This window comes from Vulpes lagopus, chromosome 24, assembly GCF_018345385.1.
Source record: "Vulpes lagopus strain Blue_001 chromosome 24, ASM1834538v1, whole genome shotgun sequence".
Classification (NCBI taxonomy): domain Eukaryota; kingdom Metazoa; phylum Chordata; class Mammalia; order Carnivora; family Canidae; genus Vulpes; species Vulpes lagopus.
In genome coordinates this window covers 30,646,844-30,664,682 of record NC_054847.1, presented here as the reverse complement: position 1 = coordinate 30,664,682, position 17,839 = coordinate 30,646,844, and the positions used below count along the sequence as shown (strand labels likewise).

General features: G+C 44.7%; 1 protein-coding gene across 8 annotated transcripts in view; it reads right to left on the bottom strand.

The window, feature by feature from the left end:
- The window catches only part of LYPD6B (LY6/PLAUR domain containing 6B), a 167,698-nt gene that overhangs the window by 47,844 nt on the left and 102,015 nt on the right, over positions 1-17,839 (bottom strand). For 7 of the 8 annotated variants that reach the window (XM_041739272.1, XM_041739271.1, XM_041739278.1 and 4 more), the window contains one exon: positions 5,668-5,747. The gene's annotated coding sequence lies outside the window, so the exon portion shown is untranslated. Of the gene's footprint in view, positions 1-5,667; positions 5,748-16,364; positions 16,580-17,839 lie in introns of all 8 variants that reach the window. The other variant, XM_041739273.1, reaches the window with a different exon arrangement.

Here is a 17,839-nt window from a genome sequence, read left to right as displayed (position 1 = left end):
TTTATGGCATTGGGGGGGGGATTATTTAACCTCTCTGTGCCTTGGTTTTCTGACCCATAAAATGGGGATAAAAACAGTACATATTCTATAAGACCATATGATGACCAAATGTGTTATGACATATAAAGGACTTACAATGAAAAAAAAAAAAAAAAAAAAAGGACTTACAATGGCGTTTGGCATTAGTAAGAATGATGTTAACATTTGCCGCTATCGTTGCTGTCGTTATTATTATATCACTGAGCACGTTACTCTCATACGGGCTGACGACACCATCCCTACTCCAAGAGGGTATAAGACAAAAATAACTGTCAGATAAACTAGTTTCTAATTGCTTTCATATCCAACTTAAGACCCTAGGATAAATTTTACATGGCCATGAATTCTTGATTTTCTCTACTATTCTATTTTTCAACTCCCTTGTAGGCACCAGCTGAGTATGGCGGCATGAGGGATCCCAGCAGGCAAGACTAGCAGACTCCCAAATTGCTGACCTGCAGAATCACGAGCAAATAAAATGGTTATTGTTTTAAGCCACTGAGCTTCTGGTGGTTTCTTATTATGCAATAGATAACTGATACAGAGCCCTGAACACATGAGGCTTTATTATCAACAGCATTTCCAACACAAACATTCGCAAGAAACCAGGCCACTTATCTGTCTGTCAACAGGCTTACCAACTACCACATGGTGCTGCCAAGCTCTCAATCCCACCCACCTAGGGCCACCAAGGCCACCACAGTCAGCATAATACCTTGGGAAAAGCGAAGGCTGATTAATGATCAAATCTGGGGAGACAGAGGCAAGCTTTCTGTGCCAAGTAAGTACCAAACTATGTCTCTGTGGAGAGGGATGGAATGGAAACACAGGATTTGGTTATTTTTTGTCCATAATACAATCCAGGGTGCAAAATGGAAGATCTGGCTTCCTTGTAAGTAGCTTTATACCATGCATCTTCAGTATTGCACAGTGAAGTAGGTAGACACCTTCAAGGTAGGAGCAAACCAACTCAAGGACCACATGAGTTGTTTTTTTTTTTTTAATCCTTTTACTGAGGAGGAAAAAAATATTTAATATTTTTGTTGTATAAGAAATAGCGCCTAAGGCAGGTACTTATACTCCTGACCTCAGTCCCACACACTCCCGTTTTAATAAAGCTATAGGACAGAGCAGAGTTGGAACTGAAAAGAAAGGCAGGGTAGAAGACACAACAGATAAACCAAAGGGAGCAGGGGGATGCAGAATGACAGCCACACATGTGCCACACACATTCTAGCCCCTGCAGCAAATCAGAATGATGCCAACCGAATCTGCACCGGCTGGTGACCCTGCCATGGACACAGGAGGAACGATGGATACTAACAGAGTGACAACAAAGACTGGGCCATGGCCACAGTTGGGCGATCCAGAGGGAAGAGGGGGAGTACCGGATTTTACTCCTTGTGTCACACGAGCTAGAAGAACCCTACCTCCCATTGTGGAGGCACACCTACGTCCCACCCATTTCCTTACCTTACCATACGGTAAGGGAGAGCTGGTCAGACCCAACCATGTAATCCCCATGGTCCAAGAAAGAAGGGAGCCCAGAACATCTTCATTTTTTCTGCTGGTCACACAAGAGAATGACATCCCAAGCTTTGATTTTGCTGTGACCTAAGCAAAAAAACTCTCTCTCGACCCACAACACAAAGGGGAAAAGTACCAAGTTCCATAGATCAGTGTTCTATCATGTGTAACATGTGGGAAGAACTGATAATTGACTCTGTAGGAAAATCACTCTGAACACATTAGGAGAAATTTCAGAAGCTGCTTAAGTTCCTGTCTATTAAAAGCAAAGCCACATTTTAATGGCTAAGTAATATTCCATTATATTTGTACACACACACAAAAACACACACACACCTTCTATATCCATTCATCTGCCGATGGACATCTGGGCTCTTTCCATAGTTCGGCTATTGTGGATATTGCTGCTATGAACATTGGGGTGCAGATGCCCCTTTGGGTCACTACCTTTGTATCTTTGGGGTAAATACCTAGTTGTGCAATTGCTGGAACTGGAGGGTATTATGCTGAGTGAAATAAGTCAATGAGAGAAAGACAATTATCATGTGGTTTCTCTCATATGTGGAATATAAGGAACAGTGCAGAGGATCATTGGGGAAGGGAGGGAAACCTGAATGGGAGGAAATCAGAGAGGGAGACAAACCATGAGAGATTCTTAACTCTAGGGAACTGAGGCCTGCTGGAGGGGAGGGGGGTGGAGGATGGGGTAACTGGGTGATGGGCATTAAGGAGGGCACGTGATGTGATGAGCACTGTGTGTTATATACAGCTGATGAATTACTGACCACAACATCTGAAACTAATGATGTTCTATATGTTGGCTAGTTGAATTTAAATTAAAAAAAAAAAGCAAAGCCACCACATCTAAATGAAAACAATCTTATTACTCTGATAAGTTGGATGACCCATAGTGCTAGGGGTGAAGACCAGTAGCATTCATCTGTATTTGTTTATTCCCTCCGTATTTGTTGAGCACATACTCTGTAGCATGTAGTTTTGTGGGGGTCTAGGTATGAGAGAGTTGGGGCAGGGGGAAAGCACAGAAATGAAGACAGCAAAAATGATATGAAAGTAGTTAAGGATAGCTCATGTTCCAAGGGCTTATAGGCCTGGTCATCTTGAAAAACAAAATTCCCTGCCTGAAGCAATTCAGAGTAACCCAGCTGAGGCCAACCCAAATTGCTGCATCAATTGAAACTCATCAGGATATAAGTCAAGAGAGTTCAGAAAACTCCTGATTTCATGGAACCATAGATCTCACTAGATGTAACTGGTCCACAGATAAAGATGCTAAAATGAGGTAATTTACTCAAGGACTCACAACTGGTTTTGGTGCAGAGCCAGATCTGGGTCGTCTGGGCTCCAGGCCAGCAGGACCTAGAGAGACCACCAACCTAGAGAGACCCCTCTCAAGATACAAGGTGTTTACAGTGTGAGGAGGCATAGCCACTCCACTGTTCCAACCACCTGGCAGTAGACCAATACCAGCTCCCCAAAGCAGCGGGCACAAACCCTGCACTTGGGGTGCCTGGGAGGCTCAGTCAGTTGGGCCTCCGACTCTTGATTTCAGCTCAGGTCATGATCTCAGGGTCATGGGATCGAGCCCTACATCAGGCTCCATGCTCAGGGGGAAGTCTGCTGGAGATTCTCACTCTCACTCTGTCCCCTCAACCCTCATACATGTTCTCTCTCACTCACTCTGAAATAAATAAACCTTTAAAAAAGAAAGAAAGAAAGAAAGAAATTGCACTTGTCACGTGGGAGCAACTCAATGATACAACTTCTTGTGGAATAAACTTAAGAGCCCTCTAATGAGTGCTCAAGCGGTCATTAACATAGGCTTATAAGACAGAGGCACAAGAAAATACTTGTTAGATTTAAATTTCATAACTTAAATATGTAGAAATTATGTGAACAAACTACACAAAGGTTAAAAATAGTAGCAAAACACACCAACATGGTCATGACTATAAAGATGGCTTTTAAAGAAAAAAAAAAAAAAAACACTGGTGAGTTTTATTCTTCATTCCTTCTGCTGTTCCTTATAGGCCAAATATTCTTTAACATTCTTGAACTCTTTATATATTGTTTACTGTTCTGGCTACCTCGATGCAGAAGAGACACAATGTCAATGGTGGCCAGAGGGCAAAGGGCATGTGAGCAGGGGCAAGGGGGACAGTCAAGTGGGGGTTCAGCCCTGAATAGCTGCACGTGGGTCAAAGCCTCAACGTGCTTGGCTCCTCCTCTGTGCTGCTCAGTCATATTCCTGATCTATGGAATCATAGATTGGGCTTCGCTATCCAACTTTGGGCAACTTACCGATTTTCTTTGAACTTCAGACTCCTCGGAGAGTGCCTAGGTGGCTTAGTCAGTTAAGCGTCAGACTCTTGATTTTGGTTCAGGTCCTGAACTCAGGGTCATGAGATTGGGCTCCACGCTCACTGGGGAGCCTGCTTGAGATTCTTTTCCTCTGCCCCCCTTTTGCACAAGTGTGCGCAAATATGTATACTCTCCTTCTCAAACAAGTAAGTCAATCCTTCAGCCTCAGTTTCCTCAACACTAAAAGGCAGATATTAATAGGACCTTTTTCACAGGAAGGCCACGCAGGTTGGAAATAATGCAAACAGAACGTTTAGTTTAGCGCCTGGCAGAAAGCAGAAGCCACCAAATGACAGCTGTCATGATGACAGTGATAGAGATGGCTAATATCACAGTTATTATATTTTATTGCCATTGTTATCATTATTATTATTATTATCAGCATTATGATGTTCCTAACACTGTGTTTAACACCGTAACTAAAAAGGCATGAAGTTTCCTTGCTTTGGAAGACGGCCCAGTGCTCTCCATGCGTCTCATTACTGGACCATCCCTTCTCTAATCTCCACACTCTCCGGGTTTATTAATATCTAGTAGACTTTTCAGATGAAGTAACAGCTTGCACACCACCCAATATGCCCAGAGGGAAATAGTGATAACATACAGATTCCTACTTGTTTTCTTGGGCCTAATTAAGAGAATACAATGTCATCCTTTTAAAAAGGGGCAAGCAGTAAACCACCTGAGTAGATACTCTACAGAATTCTGTTTTGTGCTTGAAACTTGTAATTATCTCCTACAAACATGGGTGCTAATAATTCTATCCGCTCTTTAGACAAGAAACAAGAAGATTTTTGGCTCCAAATCAGCTCACGATCTCAGACTACTTCCTGTGGAGGCTGCCTCCCTCAGCCCCGAGACGCAAGGTGGGAGGTCTGTTTGGGGGGGGGGGCTCCGAGCTGGTTGCTGATAGCCCCCACCAGGAGGAAGGCTCCTCAGCAGACCAGTCTCAGGTCCCTGGAGCCTCAAGAAGACATTCCCTGGCCTTGACTGCCTGACCAGAGAAAATCAGATCGCAGATTCAGTTTTTTCACTGAGAAAATAGAGACGGGTCCAACAACCGAACCTGGTCAACTTGCGTATTAAACGTCACACCTAAAACCGAAAAGGCAAGTGAATGAAGTAAAAAGCGGTCATGGGTAAAACATACAACTTTAAACATGCCCAAATAGATGCTACCGCCTCTTCTCTGTGGGGGTAACACTTTCATCTTATTTTGGATCAGGAAAAATGTTCTAATCCTCAACATTTAAATGTCCTATAATTACAAATGCTCGATAATTAGTGAATGCACTTCCTAAGTAAGAGTTAGCAATGGTTTTCATTTGATCTAGACACTTCTGAGCATCATTTCCTACCCCCCACTAATTCCTGCCCCCATTGCTGGGATAGTAACTCTGGAACATTCTCTTATAACTGACTAAAGTCATGCATTATGTGGGAAACAGAGGAGTCTTTCATCTACTAACCATTCCCTGGACATGGGCACCCCCTCTTTGGGTTCACCAGAAATATGACTTGAGCCAAAATCTGTCTACTAAATCCCAGGACTACAGGGAGCAGCACAGAGTTCAGGATGGGCTAGGACACCTGGCAAATGACTCAGGAAACTGGCAAAAGACAGTCCCAAGATGTTCCAGAGTCCACCTGGATCCCCCATCGCCTGACCTGCAGCTCCCAAACGAAAAGCCAAAGATTGTCCGTAATCGCTTCCATTCTTACCTCATGAGAGAGAGCGTGGCCTTCAGGCTCCTCTCTCCAACTGACCGTGAAGAGGTCTGCGCCCAAGCAAAGTAGCCAGCCTACCAAAGATAAAAAGATAAAGTAAGAACGGCTGCAGGGGATGAGTTACATTCTTCAACAACTGGAATGTTCTCTAGCAAACAGCAGGCCTCTGGATGTTTGGAGACCTTTCAGCCTACAACAGCAGCAATATAAAATCCCTGGAATCAAGTCAGGTGGGGCTGTTAAAGCTGCAGAGAGTGAGCTACCAGTTTATGAACACACACCTGGGGCCCATCTAATTGGGAATGGTAATCACTGGTGAAATCAGGGACCTCATCACACCCCCTGCAAGGTGCTGGCGGACCTCCGTATAACACTTACCTGTACCAGGGTGTGTTGGCGGGTCAGAGCATTCACACACTGAACGCGTCCGCACACAATGAAGACTCTATGCCGTGGAAATAAGCCCGCTCTGGAAGACAGCCCTACCAGCTGATGAAAGGATGACAACATGGAATTTGAACCGAGATGAGGCGGCGGGAGGGAAATGTAATCATCTTCTACACGCATTCAAAGCAGCAAATGTAGAAGACCACAATTATGGCCCATTTTAAGTAAATTCTATTGTGTATTTATGGCCCTAATCTGTGATGGTTAACTTTGGGCTTAATCAATTGACTGGGCTATGGCCCCCAGTTCTTTGGTCAAACACAAGTCTAGATGTTGTTGTAGAGGCATTTTTAGATGTGATTAACATTTAAATCAGGAGACTTTGAGTGGAGCAGATTACCCCCCAAAGCATGCATGTATGGGCCTCATCCGACCAGTTGAGGCCTCAAGAGAAAAGGTGAGGTTCCCTTAGGAAGAGGGATTTCTGCCTCAGTGCAGCCTTTGGACTCACGACTGTGACATCAACTCTTCCTGGATCTCCAGCCTGCTGGCCGGCCCTGTAAATCCTAGACTTGCCTGCTTCCATATCATGGGTGGTAATTCTTTATTTTTATTTTTATTTTTTATATTTTTTGGGGGGGTGGCAATTCTTTAAAATCAATTTTTATCTATTGATCAAAATCACTAGACACACACACACACTCCCTATTGGCCAGGATTCTCTGGAGAACCTTAATTCACCACCTAATGCCAAGAAAGAACGCATCAACTTACAAGGTGAGTATACAATGTGAAGAAGACAACACAGAAGAGAGGCTAGAGCACGAGGAAAAGTTAATCCACAGAACTGTATTTTGTAAGGTATTAAGCTATAGCCCGACATGACTCATAAATTAGGTTCTGAGCATCTTAGTGGCCAAAGCAATGAAGAGACACAATCACACTGACTCTAAGATAAAGTACAATGTACACGCTTCATGAGTGTTAGCCTTTTTCTTGTTATTAAGAAATTTCTCCCAAGGTATTAACCTTTCCTTCCTGGGGTAAATTCCCAAAGTGTTTCTTATCATTCACACTGAAGGGAGGGAGGGAAAGTAATTAATTAGAAGTACCTCTAAGTATAAGACTTAGTAGGGAGTCTCCTATCATGATTCTTACCACATCCCTCAAGGAGACATATGATACGAAAGCACAATTCAATAGAGTGATTTACCAAGGCCCAAAAGAAGCCCAATATATATTATTTCTCCCAATGAAAAGCTAGGTGGGAAGTGGGCTACACTGTCTAAGGCTGTAGTCCCTGGCAATGCCTGGAGTAAAGGTTTTTAATACTGCTGATTGGGGGCCGATCCACAGAAAAACTGCCCTTAAACAGGCTTATAAGTTCACGTAATACATTAAAAAAAAAAAAAAAAAGTTCACGTAATACATATCTAAGAACGGTAAGGTTTAATTTTCATATATTTGCATATGAAGAAGTCCTACATGCCCTTCCTGCATTGGAATCAATTTATTTATTTATTTTTTAAGATTTTATTTATTTATTCATGAGAGACGGAGAGAGAGAGAGAGAGGCAGAGACACAGGCAGAGGGAGAACCAGGCTCCATGCAGGAAGCCCGATGCGGGATTCGATCCCAGGTCTCCAGGATCAAGCCCTGGGCTGAAGGCCAGCGCTAAACCACTGAGCCACCCAGGGATCCCTGGAATCAATTTAAAAAACAATTTTTATTATGGTGAAATAGACATAAAATTTACTATTTTAACTTTTTTTGAAGTGTGCAGCTCAGTGACATTAAGTATATTCACAATGTCATGCAACCATTACCACCACCACCCATTTCCAGAACTTTCTCATCATCTCTAACACAATCTCAGTACCATTAAACGAGTCCCCACCGCGGCCAACGCCACAGCCTCTGATAACCACTATTCTACTTCCTGTCTCTATGAGTTTGCCTACTCGAGGTACCTCACAGAAGTGGAATTGTGTAATATTTGCTCATCTGGGCCTGCATCTAACTTATCATAACGTTTTCAAGGTCGTGCATGTTGTACCATGTCCCAGAACTCCACTTCTCTTTATGGCCAAATAATATTCCGGTGCTAGTCTATACCACACTAGGTTTGTCCTGGCACGACTTATTGTGTAATTAACTCAACAGCTACTGAATGTTTGCCATGTGTCGAGTCTGATTTTTTTAGATGTTGACTTTATTCTAAGGACAGTATGTAAGAGTCAGAAGCTCGATTCCACAAGCAGCCAATTAATTGTATAAATCCCCGTTTCAGAATCAGTAGCAGCAGCAAGCAAACAAAAGTCTGGCTTGTTCTTCCCTAAGGGTTAGGGAAATCTCCCCCCACGATCTTAATTAATGTTCTTCATGTTTCAAGCTGAAGTGGGGTTAGAACATCCCGGCTCTGGGGCCGGTGTGCTCCGTAAGGCTCCATATCACGGTGCCTACAGCTTACCAAGTGTCATTCTTGACCTCCAACCCAGCGATAATGAGCTTCTATCTAAACAGCTGATGTCAAGAAGCCAGAGGAACTGCAGTACTGTGAGGCTGCCTTCTATCCCTACAGATAAGATACTCGGTCAGAATCAGCTGGAAAAGCACATCTTTCCCCCTAACTAGCTTGCCGTCCATCAGCTTTTTATTTCTAGACACCTACACAAGGGAATAAGTCTTCTGTGCAGGCACACGGGTGCTAAGAAGCACACAGCGCCTTCCCAGCAACACAGTTTAATAGTTGAAAGAGAAAGCGAGAACCTGCACTCCACTCTGGTGTTCACCTTAGAGTGTATAAAAGGGCAGATGGCACGAGGTGGGGATGCCACCACACACCTGAGTTCACAAAAGTGGCCCAGTGTGAGTCATCAAAAGATGTCCGCAGGAAGTTGATGAAAAACCACCACTTCTGCACACTGACAAGGGAATTGCAAGCAAAAAATCAAGAGCCATAGAGGATTTGGGCCACTTTATTCAGCATAAACTTCTCAGCTGGGAGGATTTGCTGTCATCCCGGGTTGTTAACAATTGGCTGAGCTGAACTTCATTACCACTTTTGCGTCCAGTTAACTGGGAATATGTCATTCAACCAACAGAAATGGTTTTAGAAAAATATAGAGAATTTACCCTGGAGTTCCTCCTGTATGTTTTTTAATACTGACTTTAAAAGCAAGAGTTTTTTGTAGATAAAAACAAAATGAACACGGTTAAGATTGTTCCTATTAGTATATAGGTAAACAGTCCGTTGCCTCTAGAGACAGGAGACATTTCCATGGGTTGTAGGAGCTGGCCCCAAACAGGCTGGAAGTAGGATGAACACAAAGGATCTCAAATTAGCCTAATAAGGAAACCTCAGAATGAGGAGATGCTCAGTTCTCTTTCCCAAGCCATGACTCTCCCCCTCTTCTCAGGGCATCGGGAATAGGCATTTTGGGGGTGGATGAGGGGCATAGCTGGAATATGAAAGCTTCATCTGTGATAATCACTCTGATCCTCCAACTTGTGTTAAATTCATTCAAATCTTTCTCATGCGAGTGTGCACATACACACACACACACACATTCAGAAATGTCTTCCCATGGCATGGATCCATTTGTAAAGATAAGAACGCTGATAAAGTGGGGCGCCTGGGTGGTACAGTCACTGCAGTTTTCTTGGTTTCAGCTCAGGTCGTGATCTCAGGGTCCTGAGATCAAGCTCCGCGTCAGCCTTTGCGCTCAGCAGAGTCTGCTTGGGTTTCTTTCTCCCTCTCCTTATGCCCCTCCACACCCCTTCAAATCAATCAATCAATCTTCAGTAAAATAAAGAACCCTGATAAAGCTATCAGTGTTCATCAGAAGTTATAAAATTAAGCTTGAACCTGGTAGAGAATGCCAATTCCTTTCTATTCTGGGCTGAATAGATTGTATCCTCTTCCCTCCCCCACCCCAATTCATATGTTGAAGTTCTAACACCTCAAGAACCTCAGAATGTGACTATGTTTAGAGACGAGGCCTTTGAATGGGGTGATTAAATTAAAATGAGGTTTGTTTTGTTTTTGTTTTTAGGGTGGGCGCTAACCCGATATGAGTACCGTCCTTAGAAGAGGTAATTAGGACACAGACGTGTACAGTGGGAGGACCAGGTGAGGACACAGGGAGAAGACGGCCATCTGCAAGTCAAGGAGAGAGACCTCAGAAGAAACCAAACCTGTCCACACCTTGACCTCAGACTTCCAGGCTCCAGAACCGTGAAATGAGAGATTTCTGCTGCTGTGATACTTGTCATGGCACCCCTTCCCTTTTTCCTCCCTTGAATGCCTACACTTCCAGGGAGGAGACTGTACAGGCAAGGACCCCCTGTCTCCTACCTCTCAAGGGGCTCCCTGTCATTCATTTCCTTATCCCCAACCAGGATAATCAATAAACCCAAAGACAGTGACAAGTAGGAACACCTTCCAGACACCCTGAAGGCCCCTACTCTAAAACAGGGCACCAGGGCCTGTCTCAAGACTTTGGACCTCCAAGACTCAAAGAGCTTTCTCTGCCCCCTTCCCAAATGCTCTCTGCCAACCAGAAGTCACCCTACAAACAATCTTGGGGATACTGTTCCCAGACACGGAGTCTTCATTTCTCTTGCCTCAATACCCAAGGCTGGTTCAGATGCCTTAACCAACTTTAATCCCCTCTCTTCTTGAAAAGAAAAGGACAGGTTGGGGGCCAAAGAGCCTTGCACATTACAGAAACAAGCCCAGAGCAAGAGATTATGAAGGATAAGAGGACTCCCAGTTGCTTCAAGACTTGATTCACATGTAATTACTTTCTCCTTCACTGGAGAAATCCATACAGGAGAGCTGCCTGATGTTTTTGTTAGTGCTGGGAGCCACGAACACCGTAGTTTAATTCCTACTCTCCATAGATAATGTTTGGCCTATGGCATAGGTAGGCATTGGGTCTGGCTCCAGGTGCTATGGCTTGAAAGGGACTATACTGCACTGGGGTGGGGCGGCAGTCATACCAGATGGACTAGGTTAATGGTGATAAGTCACCAGTGACAGAGGAACCAAAAGGGATCACCTTGCCTGTCCTCAGGTCCCAGCCCCATTAGCCTTCTCAAGCTCTTCGGTCTTGCTCTGGCCACCTCCCCAATCCAATACAAGCTTGACATGACTTTGTCTGGAATGTCCAGAGACAAATGTGAGATCTCCTAGTAGAAGTAATGCCCCCGCACCAGCATTCCTGGGGTCAGCAGACAAGGCTCGTGGGTCCTCCCCAGACTACAGTGATGGGGTGGGGGATCCCATCCAGGGTGCATTCCAGCAGCAGGGCCACCAACACTCAGGCTAACACTCACATCTGCCAAATCCCAGCCCCGTGGAAGAAAAAGGAGAGCAGACTGATGCAATTAGCCAGGTGAATGGGAACTTGTCAAACCATTTAGATAAGACAGTACTTGAATTTATTCAGTTCCCGTTACCGGAGGGTGATTGTGCTTCCACCCCCTGCTGATTCTGTGGGCTGCATAGCACTTTGCTAGCAAGGAAATGAAAAAAGAAAGGATGATTTTTTCAGCCTACAAACTCCAAGGCTCTGCATGTTAAATCAGCAGGCACCATGCCTTCAACCAAGGGGTAACTTGACCTTAATGGAATCAAGGGACACATCCTGTTGAGTGACTTTGTCACAGAATCTCAAACTCAGTGATGAATTTTTTAAATTTAAGTATCCAATTAATAAAAAATAAATAAAGATTCCTCATCCAGTTCAATCTTCCTTATACCTCTTAACAATTGATTACACATTCACCTTGCTAATGGCTCTGTTTCAATTATTGAGCTGTGAGCACCTCAAGAGTCCATATGGAATCTTACTCATATTCTTTTCAGAGCCCAGCATAGCGTTGGACACAAAATAGAAACTTGGTTAAGGCTCAATTACTGATTGCTTCTTGCTTTTGAAATAGTTTTCCCTGTAAGGTAGCAAATCCACTCTCTCCCTGCCTCATGTAATCAAAAACACACCTCGCTCCTCTCCGTGACCCTTACCCCCCTCACCAAACTCACAACAGCAACAGGATCTTCACAATGAATATCCACAGTGGATTCAGTGGATCATACAAAACAACAAAGTTACAGAGAGGGGTTCAAGGTTGGTCCATTCTTGTCCTGTTTTAAAATCTGAGCATCTCTGTATGTTTCCCAGGGCTGTCAAAACACTACCACAAATTTAGTGACTAGCAACAGATGTTTATTCTCTGATAGTTCAGAAGGTCAGAAATCCAAAATCAAGGTGTCAGCAGGGTCGGTGTCTTCTGGAAGCTCAGAGAGAGCCTGTGTGTCCTCTTCCACATTCTAGTGGCTGCTGACACTCCTCGGTGTGGAGCTACATAACTGCTCGGTCTGCTCATGCCCTTTCCCCGGGTTTTTGGTCAAATCTCCCTCTCTCTTCTAAGGACACTTGGCTCTGGGGCCCACCCTGAAATCCAGCATGAGCTCATCCTAAGATCCTTCATTACATCTGCAAAGACCCTATTTCCAAGTAAGGGCACATTCACAGGCACTGGGGGTTAGGATTTAGATATATCTAGTTTGGGAGAGAGGATATTATTAAACTCACTAAATATCCAAAGTCAGAATACATCATCTGTACCAGAAAACCCCATCTTCTTCCCAGTGCTCTTCTTCATATTAACAGGCTCGTTTCCTACTCAGGACCCAGGATGAACTCTGAGTCATGTTCAAGGGCCTTCACCCACTTGCTCCAGAGCTTCAAGTTACAGCTCTGTAACTTGCAGTGAAGAAGTCCAATTCAATCAGTTCTATCCTACAAAAGTGCTTAATGCCTGTCTCCTCTTTCCCATGCCTGCTGCCTGACTACCTTGGCCCCAGCTTGAATCCCCAGTCTCCTTCCCAGCCTGCCAGCTTCCTTCCCTGACCATGCCACACGCTGCTGCTTTAAATAGAGCCCTATCATGCCACAACCTTGTCCCCAGGCTTTCAAATGAAGCCCAATCTCCATACAGCCTAGCATCCAGATCCACTAGAATGAGCCCCAAACCCTCGCCCAGTCTTATTTTCCACTGTTCCCTTGCACTTGGTCCAAGGTCTGGTCAAATTGTTGAGGGTTCTTAAGTAGATTCTCAAAGGCCTCCAAGACTTTCAAGTCCCTCTGCCTAGAAGTATTCATTAATTCAACAAGCTTCTATCTTGACCTATGATCCCCTTGACAATGGTCTTACACAGAACAGCCCAACACAAAAAACAACTCATCCATTAGTCTTTGACAAGTTTCATCAACCACACTGGATTCCTCTTTCTTTTAAAACTTAGAAGCCTGCCAGACAGATAAGGCATTCTCGTGCTCTCCACCCCTTAGTGACTTGAACACTTGTCACAAACCTCATGACCGAGTCTGCATGGAACTCTGTTCTACTCACGTACATCTTCCCCATAATCTAGCACAGAGTCTTGCATTATAACATGCACTCAGGAATATCTGATCAATAAAAGGTATATTGAGTAAATAAATAATACAGTCTCCACCTTCAAGCACTTATGTTTGGGGACAGGGGAGGATGTGATAAGCACAAAAGTGAGTAACAATAACTAATACAATACTGTAAGTATCACAGAAGTATAGGTGAAATTCTAGGGGAAATCCATAAATGGAAGTTTTGAAAAGGGTGAGTATTTCCTAGAAGAAGCAGAACTTAGGAGAGATCTTGAAGGAAACACAATATTTTGATGAGCAAAAGCAGTAAGCTAGGGAAGAGAATTAAGTACAGAAGAAGCAAAAATCTCAAAAAGAGCCAAGTGAAAGCAAATGGCATTTTCCAGCTTCCATGAAGAAAGAGTAGAGCTTTCTGGCCTACTGACTTGAGTGAATGGTGAGTAATGGAAAGCAAGCTAAAAATCTAGGCCAGCATCTCGAATGCTATGCTGAGGAATTTGAAATGGACTCTGTAGGAGATGGAAATCATGGAAGGCTTTCAAATAGGCGTGATGTGGTCACATCTGTACTTTCAGGTGGTACCCCAGAGCCGACACCTGGGTACATATCAGGATCATCTGCAGAGTTTCAAAATTGCTTAATACAGAAGGACAAGTACAAACAACAATATAACCCTTCCCATTCATAATAAAATCATGTTGATGTTTTGCCACGGTGGCTTTAGGATTTTTAAGAGAAATAAACCATCCCTACCCTTGAGCTCCACCTTGTTCCCTTCCCCAGAAGGGAACCTTCAGTGGATATCCTTCTAGTCTGTGTTTATACAAAGAAACATAGAGATATATGCATACATCTGTTTAAAAAAATCACATAGCATTGCTCTTTGTGCTAGAATCATAAATAATACATTCAGCAAATATTGCTCTAAATTTGCTTTACTCACTGAACTCATCCTGAAAAATTCAGATTCCGGCGTCTCAACCCAGAGCCAATGAATCACAATCACTGAGTAGAGGTATACAGAAATACGCCATTTTTAAAAACTCTCGGTTCATTTTGATGCCACTGGACCTGGACTAGGGCATTACAGGTGTAGAAGACCAAGTAGAGAGAAGATAAAGCAGAGGCAGGAAGAGCTGTAAGAATGATCCTTCAAGCAGGGGTGCTGCAGTCCTAAAGACAGGCAATGCAAATGGGAGCAAAAGACAGGGGACAGATTCTGAGGCCATGGAGACTTGCGATGACTTTGCAGCCAATTAGAATCTGAGGCCCTAAGGACTTTAAGTTGAATGAACACCCTTAACAAACATGGAAAGCACGGACAGGAGGGCTGGTTGTGGGAGAGAAGATGGATTTGGTTTTCAACGTGTGAATCTAGGTTTCTGCAGGATCTTCACGTAAGCATCTGCAACAGGCATTTATAGGAACTAGATTAAATCCCAGGGGAGGGCTGGGGATCACAACGCAGATCCAGGATGGCCTAGTGACAGGTCACAGCTGTGCACATGGACCTGGCTATGTTTATTTCGGAAGAGAGCTGTGGGCGAGTCCCTCGGGGATGCATATATATATATAGAATCTAGGAGAGATCACATAAGAGGAGCAAACTGATGAGATAAAGGAGTGGCCGGGATCAAGATAAAGGAGAAAGGCCACTGGGATCAAGAAGCCACAGAAAAGGTCAAGGGTCAAGAATCCACCGTGACCTGTGTGTGATAAAGAGAAGAACCGAGAGACACCCGAGACTGAGGAAGCAGGACCGGTCAAGGAGCAGCAGTGATTGTGGCAGGACAAGTCACCGGGTGACAGGGCTTGAAAAATACCAGAGCAGCAACATTAAGCTACTCTGTGTTGAAACTTGAAGCCAAAAAAGAAGAGCTGAGGGATAACTTATAGGGTTCAGAACAGGAGGTGTGTACAGAATGTGAGAAAGAAAACAGTGGTGAAGAAACTGGAAAGATAACAGTCTGTGGAATCCCTGAGAGGTTCGACACCTGAAGGCACCAGGTGACAAGAAGGCAGAGGTAGATCTTAGGTTCAAAGCAGAGATTATCTAAAAAGCACCTCCAGCGCCTCTCCTCATCCCTGTTCAGGCCAGGCATCTAACCCCACAGAGGACTAGGGCTCTGTGCTTTGGAAAAGTTTAACAAGAGGACTCTCTGGACCTCAAGGCAGTGGGATGAAGCGTAAAACTGAATGCAGGAGAATTAGCAACAGTCCACCCACTAAACGAGCTGCTCCTCTGACAGTAGCATCCAACTTTAGAAAGACCTACATTCTCCCTCCCTGTGTCCCTTCATACTCTACCCCCTCCTCCTCCCTTGGGAGACCAGACTCCTCTTCTCTGGGAAAGAGAAATACCCGTGTATACTCCCCATCCATCACCCACAGCAAACCTCCACCCACTGAATTTTCAGCCAAGATCACCAGGCCTTTAAGGAAAGCCTCCCAGGAAAAAGCGAAGCCAAACCAAACAGATAAGTAAATCACATGGAACTGAGAGACCCTACGTAAGATGAAGATTTTGTGACTATCTAGAACGGCCTGGAGAGGTATTAATTTGGCTGCATGGCTTTTTAAAATAATGACAGAAAAAAAAAGATCGCACAAAAATCTATATTTCTAACTTGTCTTGAAAAATCAAAAGGTCTGGCAATTCCAGACTCACGTAGAGCCTGGAGGTAAGAGCAAGAAAAAGACAGTGTGGGAAAGTGTGAGCCCAGACATTCTTTTGAAGAGACGGTTCAGAGGTCTTCCCAGATTCACTGGGGTCCATGACCCACAAAGAAGGTAAGAGCCTTGAAACAGCCCAGCCCCTCTTCCTTTCTCGTCACCTTCCTGGGAAGATGTAACAGTTTGGGGTGCACCTGAAAGCTTTCAGAAGGAACATCCACGATTCGCTGTGTCAAATCAACTCCTCACATGCAGCTGTCCAGTTCAAAGAGGAAAACTCAGAGCCCTCCAGGGGACGTGAGGATGGGGACCTCGCACACAGACGTCACCCCGTTGCTGCTGGTGCACCGACACTGCAGAGACTAATGGGTCACGAGGGGGTCTGCTCTTGAAGCCATCTGCAAATAACCTGAAGGAAAAACAGGAAGGATCAAAACGACTCCCAGCTCAAACCACAAGACTACTAGAATCGCGGACTTGATTAGAAAACACCCGCGTACACACGCATGTTGGCTCACACATATACAGCTGTGATCGGCCACGCTGCCGTACCCAGTCCCAAGGCTTGCTGCAGTCACCAGACCCTTTGTTCTGACTGGAGGTAATCACAATGCAGAAGGAAGCTCCTGCCAAATAAGAATTAATTTAAATTCCTCCCAAAGCTTTTCAAGAGACAGAAAGGCTGCCCTGTAGAGATACCTTCTCCTGGGAGAATGAGCTGGATTATTCTGTTTATGACGAGCCAGAGGTGACTGAGTCGTTGGACGCATAAAAGGCCTTTCTCCAATCGCTTCACCATGGGGTTTCTGCTCTATTTTGTTTTGAACGCGTGGAGTTTTTAGCCACACAATGTTCCCCAAAGCTCCTGGAAGCAGAATAGGTGTTGGGGGCCGGGGCACAAGCTTACAGTAAGGCTCAGATGGAATTTGGGTCCCTGCTCTGAAGAACCACTAAGAGCTGGGACTGGACATGCTCCTGTGTACAGTCCTGGCCCCAGACAGTGAGGGAGGAGCCCCTCACCTGACGGTCACCCAGGGTTGCCACTGCAGGGACGAGGCCCTGGGAAGACACCTGTACTCCAGATTCAGTTCTAGAACATTCCACGTGGTTACCCCTAGGTTTTTGCCCTACCTGATGATGCTGCTAGGAAATCTAAGATAACAATACTCTAGAAGAAAAGTTCTGCATCACTTTGAAAAATGTTCCTAGGGCCAGCAAGTAAGTAGGTATGAGGGTCTCCCAGAGCCACAGGCCCCCAAGCCTTGACTGCCTCTTCTCTGTTACTTGAGGGATTTTCCTGGAGTGGCTTTCCCTTCACATGTCCTTGGGGTGGTTAATATTTGGGATTTCTCAGGAACAGCTCCAAAAGCTGTAGTTCTTGGGGCCCCTGGGTGGCTCAGTCAGCTAAGCATCCGACTCTTGATTTCCGCTCAGGTCAGGATCTCAGGGTCGTGAGATCAAGTCCCATGTTGGGCTCTGCGCCAGGCTTGGAGCCTGCGTAGGATCCTCTCTCCCTCTGCCTCTCTCCCTCTCTAAAAACAAAAACCAAAGAGCAAAATCCACAGTTCTCATATGACAGTGTAAAGCTCAGAGGCTCTGCAGTATCCTAGGGTCCTCTTTCTGGGTCTTCCAAATTACCGCTAACATGACCGTAACGGTTCACTTCAAT